The sequence below is a fragment of the Heterocephalus glaber genome, unplaced genomic scaffold, assembly GCF_053883595.1.
Source record: "Heterocephalus glaber isolate CG9 unplaced genomic scaffold, H.glaber_assembly_v1.0 deba00000546, whole genome shotgun sequence".
NCBI classification, from domain to species: domain Eukaryota; kingdom Metazoa; phylum Chordata; class Mammalia; order Rodentia; family Bathyergidae; genus Heterocephalus; species Heterocephalus glaber.
In genome coordinates, this window is record NW_028258147.1 from 17,228,082 (window position 1) to 17,240,947 (window position 12,866).

The window sequence follows — 12,866 nt, forward strand, 5'->3', positions numbered from 1 at the left end:
AGAGAGAAAGAACATTTAAACTCTTTTGTTCTCAATAATCATTTGCAGAGCAAAGATTTGCAACAGATTGTGTAGTGGTTACTGCCATGTGGTGAGTGGACAGACTTAAAAAGAGAAGTGACAAAGTTCCTCAAACTCTCTGGGGCTAGAAGAGAACCACCACAGATGATACCTGGGTTTTAATGTGGGTTTTCAAGCTCTGAGAAAAGATTAATTATGAAAGATCTACTGTATGTCTTTTTAACAGCTTTTCTGGTATAAATTACATACTATAAAATATTCACCCATATTAAGAGTACAGTTCACTGATTTTACTAATAGAATTGTGCAACATTCACAAAAGTCCAGTTTTAGAACAATAGCATCACCTTAAAAATAACTTTTTTGGACAATTGGGGTCAATTCCCATTCTTGTTCCCAGTGCTAGGTAACCACTGATCTGCTTCTGTGTATAAATGTGCTTTTTCTATGACTGTTATACAAATAAAATCATTAAAGTAATTTGCTCCTTCAGACTTAGCATAATACTTTTAAGTGTCATTCATTTTGCTGCATGCACCAGCAGTTTATTCTTTTTGTAATCATTAAAAAGTATAATATTACATTGTATAACATACCACATTTTGTATTTTCATTTGGAAATTTGAGTTTCCAGTTTGTGGCTATTATGAATAACGCTGCTGTAAATGTTCATGTATATATCTTTGTATGAATATTTATATATTCATTTTAATTCACTTTTTATAAAATATAAGATAATGTCCAGGTTTATTCTTTGGCAAGTGGATATCTAGTTGACAAAACACCATTTTTTGAAAAGACCATTTCAGTTAAATACCTTGACACCCTGTCAAAAAACACTGACTATGGAAAGATAGTACTTACCCTCTCCATTTTACTTTACTGATCGATATTTATATATCAATGACAACATGCTGTGCAGCATACCTTGGCTTTGTAATAAGTTTGGAAATTCTAAGTCCTCCAAATTTGATGTTTTTAACAAGTATATAAAGAGTGATAAAAATATGGAAAAAATTGTAATAGTAATAATAATTACAGTTATTATAATATTATAATAATTAATTGCTATTAATCCCCTTCAAAAATTTCCTTTTGTTTCAAACACATTTATGCTTTCACAACTACCATTCTCTAAAGCATTTCTGAAAGTCCTTTTTAGTATCTTTAGTTATAAAGCTGGTTGATTTGATTTCCTGAATTGACTTAAAATATTCAACTTTCGTGGTCATTTAGACTTTAGAAAGAGCCAAGAGTCACATGATGCCAGATCTAGTAAACAGGTGAATGAGGACAGGCCATAATGCTTTTATATCTCTGCCTTTCTGTTGGATAGCACTTAGCAACTACATTAACCATAATTTTGATCACATCTTGCAAAGACACTGATGAAAAATGTCTTCCATAATTTCCTCAAAAAGTGCAAAGAATGATGGGATAAGTGTGTTCAAAACAAAGGAAAGAAGAGTATTTTGAGGGGGAATAATGGCAATGTGTTTCTTACTGTAATAAAATTTTTAATTTAAATGTTCACCACATATTTTGATCATCCCTTGTATGTCTGTTCTGGTCATACAGAACAGTTTTTGCATTTCCATATGAATTTTAAGATTAGTACGTCCAGTTCTGTAACCAAGTGTGTTAGGGTTCAATAGAAGAACAGATTTAATATGTAATTATTTAATATATTATTAAATATAGATACAATTAAATATCTAATTATATGATTATATAAGACTTACAGTATAAGAATTAGAAGAATCCCAACGTCTGTCTGTTAGATCAGAGACAGAGGAACTAAACTGATCTTCTGAAATTTGGAGAGCTGAAGGATCTTGCAGCAGTCCAAGGTTGAAGGCCTAGAAGCTAATTGTGCAATCACCGTGTGTAGGACAGTGGAAGAGTCTGTGTTGAAAGACTGAAGAGTCTTTACTGGAAAACTCAAGGAACTGAAGACCATCATCAAAGGCAATGACAAAGAATGGAGCTCCTTTTAAGAAAAGGAAAGACTTCTTTCTTCTTTACCCTTAACCCCCCTACAGGCTACAAGCCTATTGATTGGTGCTGCCTACATTCAGGGTGAGTCTTCCCTCCTCAATTTGTTACCTACATGTCAATTATCCATGGCCACACCTAGAGCTTTACTAATCTGCTAGGTAGTTCTTATTCAAGTCAATTTGATATATCACAATCAATGATCACACAAACTAATTGGAATTTGTTAGGGATTGAATTAAGTCTGTAGATCAATTTGAAAGGTATAAATCTTGATAAAATTGAGTCTTCTGATCCAAAATCAGGAACTACTGCTCTAAAGATGACCAATGGGTGAGAGTAGCCCTGAAGCCAATTTCCTATGACTTTCACTCTTATTTACCTGGGATTCAAGAGCTTTTTAAAACTAAATGCTTTTAAAATTTTGCATACTTTGATCAATTTCCATATCCTTATATGACTGTTCTGAACAACTTTTTTAGTATATCATTTTGGTTTGAAGGGAGGATTTCCTGGGTTTCTCACTCCACCAAACTAGAATTTCTACCTCAGGATTATATCTCTTGGACAAAATATTTCTGTGTTACTGTACCAGTAGTAACAGAAATTTAAGGAATACAAACAAGAAAAAATATGAGGTTAAAGTTTTTTACTATGTGCAGTTTTCTAATCTAAAGATCTGCCTTCTAAAAAACCAATTGAGAAGTTTTCCTTTTGTTTATCAAGAGTTGTAGAAATCTATTATAATTTCCTACTCAAGTATTTTATCTTCTCAGATATGCATCAGTTCTATTGTGGCTTAATCAACAGTATTGCTCTGGTCCTTTCTACAGTAGTTGACACCTGAAGAAAAGATTGTTACATAAATGTCTATATTAATAATAATGTTCACTGAAAACATCTACATATACTATTCTCTGTATAAATAGATACTCAAGGGCTAGTGAGGTATATAACCAAAATAATAGTTTATCACAGAGGACTACTTTTTCTTTTTCATTTAGTTATTAACTTGATTTTCTGAGTCTTTATTCTTAGTTATAAGAGTGTAAATTATGTTTTTAAAAAAATTCTGCTGTTAGGAAAAATTAGAATATAATTATCTTATCAATTTACTTTAAATTTGAAATTACATCTGTCAATCTTTTGCAAGAAGGACCTAAAATTTTGTATATGATTCAAACTTAGAGATATGGGTTTGACTGTGATTAAAGGTTTTTCCCTAATATGAAATTCTAGTTTGAGGAGATGAGATTGCAAAATAAATGCTATTTAAGTAAATGAGATTTATTTAAGCATCAATGCTCATATTTAATATATGCTTCATTGAGAAAGTTTAGTGTTATTATAAAGGTTAAATATCAGTAGTGTAGTTGGAATTATCACACATTCCCTTTCTACTATATAATTCCATTAGGAAATTAGGCTATCTTATATTATTTTCTTTTCATATATTTTTATTGGTACATTTTAGATATACAAAATGATAACATTCATGATAGAGAATTTGCATCTTTATATATTTTGCTTCTTTTTCCCCCCATTCCCCTCCCCTCCCTTCAACTTCTCTTCCACTCCTTATTTACAAAAGCTTTGTTTCCATTTTTCCTCCTATTCTTTTTATCTTGTCCCTTCCTTCCTTTCCCTCTCAATCCTCTTTTGTTGCCCTTCTCATTTGCACATTTGCTTAGCATATCCCAATATTTATTATACATTTTTGTCATTATTTACACTTTTAATTTCTCACACTGGAGAGCAATGTGGTATTTAAACACTGGTGCTCAATTTATTTCATGTAGTAGCATGATCTCCAGGTACATCCATTTAGCTAGAAATGTCTCAAAATTGTCCTTATTTATGGCAGAGTAGTACTTCATTGTATTTTAAAAAACATATCTTCTTTATCCATTCATAGGTTTATGAGCATTTAGGCTGTTTCCAAGACTTAGCTATGACAAATTGTGCTACTATAAACATGGGTGTGCACATATCACTGTTGTATGGTGCTTTAAATTTTTTGGAAAGACTCCAAGAAGAGGAATAGCTGGGTCAAATGGAACCTCTAGTTTTAGTTTTTGAGGAGGCCTCACACTGATTTCCACAGTGGATATACCAATCTACACTCCCACCAAGAGTTAAGAAGAGTCCCTTTTCCCCCACAGCCTCACCAGCATTTGTTATTAGTTGATTTCTTGATAATAGCTTTTCTTTCTGGAGTTAGAATGTCAGAGTCATTTTAATTTGCATTTCTTGAGTGACTAGTGATGTTGAACATTTTTTCATGTATTTATTTGCCATTTCTACTTCTTCATCTGAGAAGTGTCTGTTCATTTCAGATGCCCATTTTTGGAATGGGTCTTAAATTTGGGAGGTCTGATTTTTTTTTAGTTCTTTATATATTCTAAGATAATAATCCTTTGTGTGAGGAACAGCTGACAAAAATTTTTCCCACACTGTGAATTGTCTCTTCACTCGGTGGTTTCTCTTGCTTTGCAAAAGCTTTTTAATAAGATAAGCAACAAGTTATTGATTCTTTGTGATACTTCCTGTGTAATCAAGTGTTTTGTTCATAAATTCTTTGCCTACACTAATGTCTTCGAGAATTCAACCTATTCTCTCTTCCAACAGATTTAGTTTTTCTGCTTTAATATTTATATCTTTGGCCTATTTCAATTTTAGTTCAGTGCATGGTGAAAGATATAGAATATAGTTTTAATCTTTGGCAAGTTGAAACCCAGTTTTCCCAGCACCATCTATAAAAGAGGCTATCTTTCTTCTAATAGATGTGTTTGGCTCATTTGTCAAAGATAAGGTGGATAAGTGTGTTTGGACTTGTTTCTGCATCTTCTAATCTGTTCCCTTGAATACTCCCGTCTTTTTTGTTGTTGTTCCATTGAAACCCATTTTGGGGTTTTTTTTGCCAGTACCATCCTGTTTTTCGTCACAGTAGGTTTGTTGTATAATTTCATATCAGGGACCATGATGCCCCTTACCTTGCCTCTGTTACCCATAATTGCTTTTGCCATTCTAGGTCTATTCTGGTTCCAAATGAATTTTAAGATATTTTTTAATTGTGTGAGATATGCTATTGGCATTTTGATCAGGATTGCATTAAATCAGTATAATAATTTTGGATGTGTGGCCATTTTCAGTATACTGGTTCCTCCTAGCCAAGAACAAGGGATATCTTTCTATTTTCTCTTATGTTCTTTAATCTTCTTTTTCAGAGTACTCTAATTTTTTTAATAAAAGGTCCTTTATTTCCTTTGATAGATTGATTCCTAGATATATCCTTTTTTTGTTTTTTTTGTTGATGTATAACTTTATTATCATTCACTAAACTCACACATATTCAAAAATTAAAATTATTCAAAGAAAAACAATGCAAGAAAAAAACTATAATAACATTTAAATATAATAGAACTCAACTAAAACAAAACTGGAAAATACTTAAACATTTTTCCATATAATTAAAAAAAAATCTCAAGCATTAACAAGACATCAGAAGATGTAATTTGTTTTAGAAAGATTTTCAAAACTAATATTGGACAAATAGTGGTCTGGAGAAAAAATTCTAATTAACTAGTAGACTCCACATAGGCCAAAAATTTTTTTTATTTAAATTTCAATGCAGTCATATGACACGTGATGGAAATATAATCTGAGAAATATGTTATTAGGCAATTTCATCCATGTGTATCACAAAGTACCACACAGACTGCCAAATTCTAAGTGCAAACTGAAAAGGTGTACATCAATCATCTGTGATGGCCCCTTGATATTATCGAAATATGCAGTTAAACCTGAGATACATGAGGCTACCACTGGCATAGCAGCACATTGTTTTACAGTAAACTCTTTTATATAAGTAGGATTATGCTCTAAAGGATGAAAAACACAGCATGTTTTGATAAGTACCTAAAACAGTAACAGTCACACTATCGAGTACTGTGTACTATGCACAGTTGTATGTGCTTCTTCTGGAAACACACCCTTCTCTCCTTTGATCTCAGTGACTCTTCCTTCCCAACCCACTGATGAGCTCCAGCCTAGTCTCTATCTACATTTCTTTCTGTAGTTTTAAACTGGTCCCTCTTGATTATTGGGCATTGACTTTGTATTCAGCTATGCTACTGAATTTGCTTTTTAAATCTAGAAGTCTTTTGGTGGAGTTTTGGGAGTCTTCTATGTAGAGTATCTATGTAGATACTCTAGGTAGAGTATCATGTAATCCCCAAATAATAATTTAATTTCTTCCTTTCTTATCCTTATTCCTTTTATTTCTTTCTCTTGTCTAAGTTCTATGACTAATGTTTCCAGACCTGTGTTGAGTAAGAATGGTGATAGTGGACATCCCTCTCTTGTATCTGATTTTAATGTGGAAGCTTTCAATTTTGACCCTTTAGTATAATGTTGGCCATCAGCTTGTCATGGATGGCTTTTATCAGATTGAGATAAAGATCATCTATTCCAATTTTCTACAGTTTTTTTTATCATGAGGGCTGAACTTTGTCAAATGTTTTTTCTGCATCTATTGAGATGATCATATGGTTTTTTTCCTTGGCTATATTAATATGGTGTATTACATTTATTGACTTGCATATGTTGAACCATCACTGGGGTGAATCCTACTTGGTCACATGTATAATCTTCTTGATGATTTGCTGGGTTCTGTTTGCCAGTATCTTACCAAGGATTTTCGCACATATTCACAAGGGAGATTGCCCTGTACTTTTTTCATTGGGTCCTTCTTTGGTTTTAGTACCTGGGTAATGGTTGCTTCCAGATATACATTTGGGAGTACTGCTTTCCTTCTGATTTCATTAAAGTGTTTGAGAATTATCAGTAATAGGTCTTTCCTAAATGTCTCCTAGAATTCAGCAATGAGTCAGTCAAGTCCTGAGCTTTTCTTTGTTGGTAGGTTTTTATTAAACCTTCAATTTCATTAACTGATACTGTTTATTTAGTATTTTTATATATTCATGATTCAAATTGGTAATTCATATGTATCTAGGAATCTGTCCATTTCCTCTGTGTTTTCCATCTTTTTATAATTCAGGGGTTCTTTTTTTTTTTTTTTTTTTTGGTACCAGGGATCGAACTCAGGACCTTGTGCTTGTGAGGCAGGCGATAGAATCACTGAGCTAAATTCCCGCCAATTTCTTGAAGTAGGTATTGGTGATCTTCTGGATTTTTGTGGACCTGTTTAGTTTTCATGCTTTTTATTTATAATTGCATGTACTTGAGTCTGTTCTTTCTTTTTTATATAATGTTGGCTAAGAGTTTGTCAATTTTATTTAATCTTTTAAAGAACGATCTCTTCAATTAATTGATTCTATGCATTGTATTAGTCTCCATTGCATTTGTTCTTCTCTGATCTTTATAATTTTCTCCCTTGCATGAGCTTTGGGCTTGACTTGCTCTTCTTTTTCTAGAATCTTGAGGTTCAACATTAGGGCATTTATTTGAGGTCATTCTATATTTCTGATAAGGAAGTTCACCATTATAAATTTCCCTCATAGGAAACTGTGTCCCATAAGTTTCAGTACGTTGTATTGGTATTATAGTTTATTGTAGAAACTTTCTAATCTCTTCTTTAATTTCATCTATTACCTATTGATTGTTCAGGAGGGAGTTATTTAATTTCTGTGTTTATGAAGTTTTTATGATTTCTTTTGCCATTGATTTCCAATTTCATTGTACTATGTTCAGATAATATGCATGGAATTATTTCAATTCCTTTGATATTACTTAAGCATATTCTATGGGCTGGTATGTAATCTATTTTATAGAACTTCCCATGTGCAGCTGAGAAGAATGTATATTCTTATGTGGTGGGCCAGAACACTCCATAGACATCTAAGTCCATTTGTTCAAAAGTTTGGTTCATTCCTGATATTTCTTTGTTGATTTTGTCTAGTTGATCTACTTGTTACAATGGTCCCCAATTACAGTTTTACTCAGGCTTATTTGATTTTTCATATCTGTTAATATTAGTCTTGTATAGTTGGGTGTGCTAGTATTTGGTGCATATATATTTATGATTATTATTTCTTCCTCTTGAATTCTTCTCTTCACAAGGATGTAGTGACATTCTTTGTCTCTTTTAATCAGTCTTGGCTTGAAATACACTTTGTCTGCAAATAAAATTGCTACCTCTCCCTTTTTTCAGGTTCCTGTAGCATGGAGTATTGTTTTTCATCATTTAACTTTCAGTCTGTGAATTTCCTTTTGTATTAAATGTGTTTCTTGTATGCAGCATATGGTTGGATCTTGCTTCATAATCCATTCTGCTGGTCTATTTCTTTTGATTGATGAATTGAGAACATTAACTTTGATTTTTATAACTGATATGTATTGACTTATCCTTTTTATGCCATTTTCCTGTTGGTGGTTTCCCCGTTGTTTTCACCCTCTGTTTAATTGCCTGCTTTGACTGGAGAATTCATTCTGATGGGTTTCATGGAGTTGTGTAGTCCTGGTTATTTCTTTCTAGAATATCCTTAAGAATATTTGGAAGTGTTGGTTTGGTAGTCATGAATTTCTTCAGGTGTTCTTTGTCATGGAAGCATCTTATTTCTCCAATTTTGAAAGATAGTTTTGCAGGTCACATCAATGTGGGTTGAATATTGTTTTCTTTTAGTGCTTGAAATACTTCACTCCAAGCTCTCCTTGACTTGAAGGTTTGTGTTAAAACATCTGCTGTGATTCTGAAGGGCTTTCCTTTATCAGTGATTTGTTTCTTTTCTCTAACAGTTTTTAAAATTCTGCTCTTGTGTTGAATATCTAGAATCTTGACTATTCTATGCCTTGGCATCATTTTTTTCATGGCTAATAGAAGTTTTATATGCCTCACTATCTGTATGTCAAATTCTTTTTCCATGCTTTGAAGTTTTCCACCACTACTTCTGTGAACAGTGTTTTTTTTATAGCATTTGCATTATCTCTTGCTTTTTCATTGACTTCTATCAATCTTATGTTATTCTTCTTTGCATCATCTACCAGCTGTTGGATTTTTTTGTGGTCTCTTGCTATTTTTAAGAAATCTTTCTTTTCATGCATGTTAACCACAATCCTGTCTTCTATTTCTGATATTCTATCCTCCTATTGGCTCATTCTACTCTGTATACTTTCATTTCAATTTGTAATGTCCTGGATATCTCTTTGAATCAGTTTCATGAATTCTATTTCTTTCCAATTTTGGGCATTCATGGTTTCTATCATTTTCCTAAGCTCCTCTATTTTTTTTTTATCTGTATCTGTTCTAGAATTTCTAACCATGCCTGTCTTTGATCACTGGCCTATAGTATTGTTTATGACCCTTAGGCAATCTCAGTCTTGGCATACCAGGAAGAACAACTGATTAGAACAATTATGTCACCTTGGCAAAAGTGGTAAAATCAGCAATAACAATAGCTTCAAACACAGCTAGAAAATTACAAATTGTTGTTAACTATTAATTTGCCCACCTTTAACCATATTAACAAAGATTGTGGTTATTTAATGAAATCTAAACAAACCAGAAAATTGTATATTGTAAATATACCTCAATATGGTAATTTTACTCTAAGGGGAGAAAATTTAAATGGGTTAGGGAGAAAAAATAGAGAAATAGAAGAGGAAGAGATTAGAAACAAGGCTGGAGGACAAAAGTTATGTAAACTTTAGGAAACTATTGAAGAAGACAGGAGGGAAAGAAAGAAGGGAGAAATAAAACAAGAACAGAGCAGAACAACAAGAAAACCAGAAACAATGCTCACACTCATAAAAACAAGAACAAACAAGAAAAAATAAAACAAAACGAATCAAAAACAAAAAAAAATCTCCACTTTAGGACATGTCTTTGGTCTCACTGGTAGAGAGTACCCAGATGGAGCCCAGATCCATGTTGATTAATTCCAGAAAGTCAGCCACAGATTTACAACAAGTAGTGGATAAGTAAGCCTACACCTATAGTTCTATTGAAGTTCAGGTTGATTTGTGGCTGTGAAGCTGGAATCTACTTCGCTCAGCCTGAACAGTCCATGTGCCTCCTGCTAGCTTGAACTAAGGCCCATGCCAGCTTGAACTAGGCTCCATGACCTCCAACAGACTTGAACTCAGTTGCACTTTGCCCTGACTTGGATCCACTAGATGGACCCACCCTGCAGCTGCTCTGAGTTCAGAGCACAGTTAACCCCTCTCTGAGATAACAACTAGCCTATTGCCCTCTTTGGAGGGATGTTTGAACCCAAATTACTCATCAGCCACAGCAGTCTGCTGTGTTCACTGCTCCATTCTATTGGTATGTTTCTCCATGAAGTCCTCTGGGGTCACCAGCAGTTACTTTGCATCACAGGTTCAAGCCACCCCTCCCACACCATAAACTGGGTCAGAGAGAAAGCATCACTTGCCACTTCCCTCTTCTGCATTGAGGTTTCTCTCTTCACTCTCAATTCTCACTTCAGAGCCTTACTTGGTCCTGGGGACCAACATCCCTCCTTCTTCTGTTTCTCACATTGATAAAATCCAGTGCCTGGATTTTGAATCTTGAAGAGTCTATTTCTCTGATCCTCACCACTCTGCCATCTTTTCAGATGTCAGGTTTGCAAATTTTAGTCTATTCTGGGAAACTTAGTGACTTAGGAAGACCCTTGCTTTCCATCTGTGAAGTAGTGCTTTCCTTCTAGGGTCCTCCAATGGTGATAAGTATTGTTTTTCAGGTATTTGGAGTAATCCCAGGCAGATACCAAGCTCTGTGAGAGTTCATGAGCATCCAAGAGATGCCAGCCTAGATTCCCATCCTGGGAGATCAGGGAGGGTCCCTTGCCTTTCCATGAAGCCTGTTTGGCTATCCTCTGTTCTTGATACAGTGAAATGACTCAATGTATCACATGCTGGAGATAAGGATTCTTAAAAATAAATTAACAAGAAAAATGATAAATTTTTGTCCTGATTCAATTATGAAGATACACCATTTAATAGTTTGTGTACATATATTTCTTACTTCTTGTAAGTGATAATTGATGTCTATACACATCAGAATCTTGGCTCACTAGAAAGACTCCGTTTGTTGAATTTGTAATGTGTCATTGCTGATCCATCTGAAACACATGACACCATATGTTAATTTACTTACTGAAGCTGAAAATGGATCCATCAAGAAAAAGAATGTTCAACCGGTATTTGTCCTTCTTTAAAGGAATTTTCATATTTCCCAATTTTATTTGTTCCTTTTTTGGTCTTGGCAATTTAAAATTCTGATGACATTTTAGCTGATTCAACTTGAAATGTCATTTTCTAGAATCTGTAAATTGTTATAGGCTGCAAACCAGACATGAATTTGTTGGGCATAACAGTTAAATCTGGCCTGTCCCTTTATGTACAGTTCATTTTATTTCCTTGCAAAAAAAAATCTAACTGAAACAGCTGTGGCCAGTTCTATTCTAGAAATAAACATCATTTCCCACTCCCTCTCTGTGTGCCTGCATAATATGGAGAGTGTTATTTGAATTTAGAATGACTGGCTTGGCCAGGTTCAAGCAAGCCCCGCCTTACTAAAGAAAAAGTTGAGTTTTCAGCTACAAGGTCTTACTGTGCCATTCATGTATAGAGTATAATCAGCAGTAACAGTCCTAGCAGACAGATACAAAATTTGTTTTTATATTTCAACATCTTTGCTGTCTAAATGTCTTAACTAAAGGTTGCACATTTTGCACTTTGGCTCATTTTCACACCTATAGCAAAAAGAAAAGCATATTCAAAACACTGTAATCAGCTGCTGTCCTATGTAAGCCTAATTTAATTCATTGGTAAGAATCTCTTCCCTTTGCCTCAATGTCCATTTGAATGCAAAAAGTATAATTTAATCATTTCATAATACTTGCATAAACAGATATTAATACATTTTGACTTGGCCTGGTAAAACAGAATTTGACAAAATCTATTCTGATGACAAGAAAATATTTATTCAAACAAAAGGTTATGTAAGTGTCATTTCTGAAGTCTGAAGTCTGGTGTCTCTCCAGAACAGAATTTGTGCAACACATTGGTTTGGACTGTCTCTCATGCTGTTGTCAATATTTTGGTAGATCATTATTACTACATTTTCTAAATCTTGCAACAGACTTTATTCTCTCTTCCTCCGTTTTATTTTTGTAGTTGTTGGGTTTTTGTGCCTAAAAATAATTGAATCTTTTTTATGTCTTAGTAGTAGTATACCAAAGCAACAATAATATTGTAATAGCTTTAAAAATGTATGTCAAAAACATTATTTTTAGTCATCATCATAATGCACTATTCTTTTTACAGAAAACATGAGAAAGGTAAGAAACTATAAAACTAATGGCAAATAATGTTCCACCTTGACTAAAATATGTTCAGAATACTAAAATAATAGCCATATACCTTCTGCAATTGCACTTGTATTTAATGACACTGGAATCAGGGATCCTTGGTTGTCTGACTTGAGATCCTAAGTCATGTGTAGTTTTAAAATTAGTTTTAAATAGCTCTGTTATCAATGAAAACTTACAGCAATATCGCTTATATGAATATATAGTCAATTAAAATATGTATTTTGCCAGTGGGTAGGATTTTTATTCCTCATATTTTGATTTTAGTAAGAAGAATAATCCGCCAGTTCACCCTTTGGCTATAGTAAAATTCTTCTTTGAAATGAGATAGAATCAATCATTAGATATGGGAACAACTTAACCATTATGAAGAGGTGTGATACTTGACATGAAATTTCTTATTGCCTCATCCTATCTTAGCTGCTTTTGGCTTTGTTTACAAGATTAAATTCATGTCAATATTAATGTAAATTATGATTATGTTCTTGTTTTGGGAGCAGCTCTTATCTTCTTGAT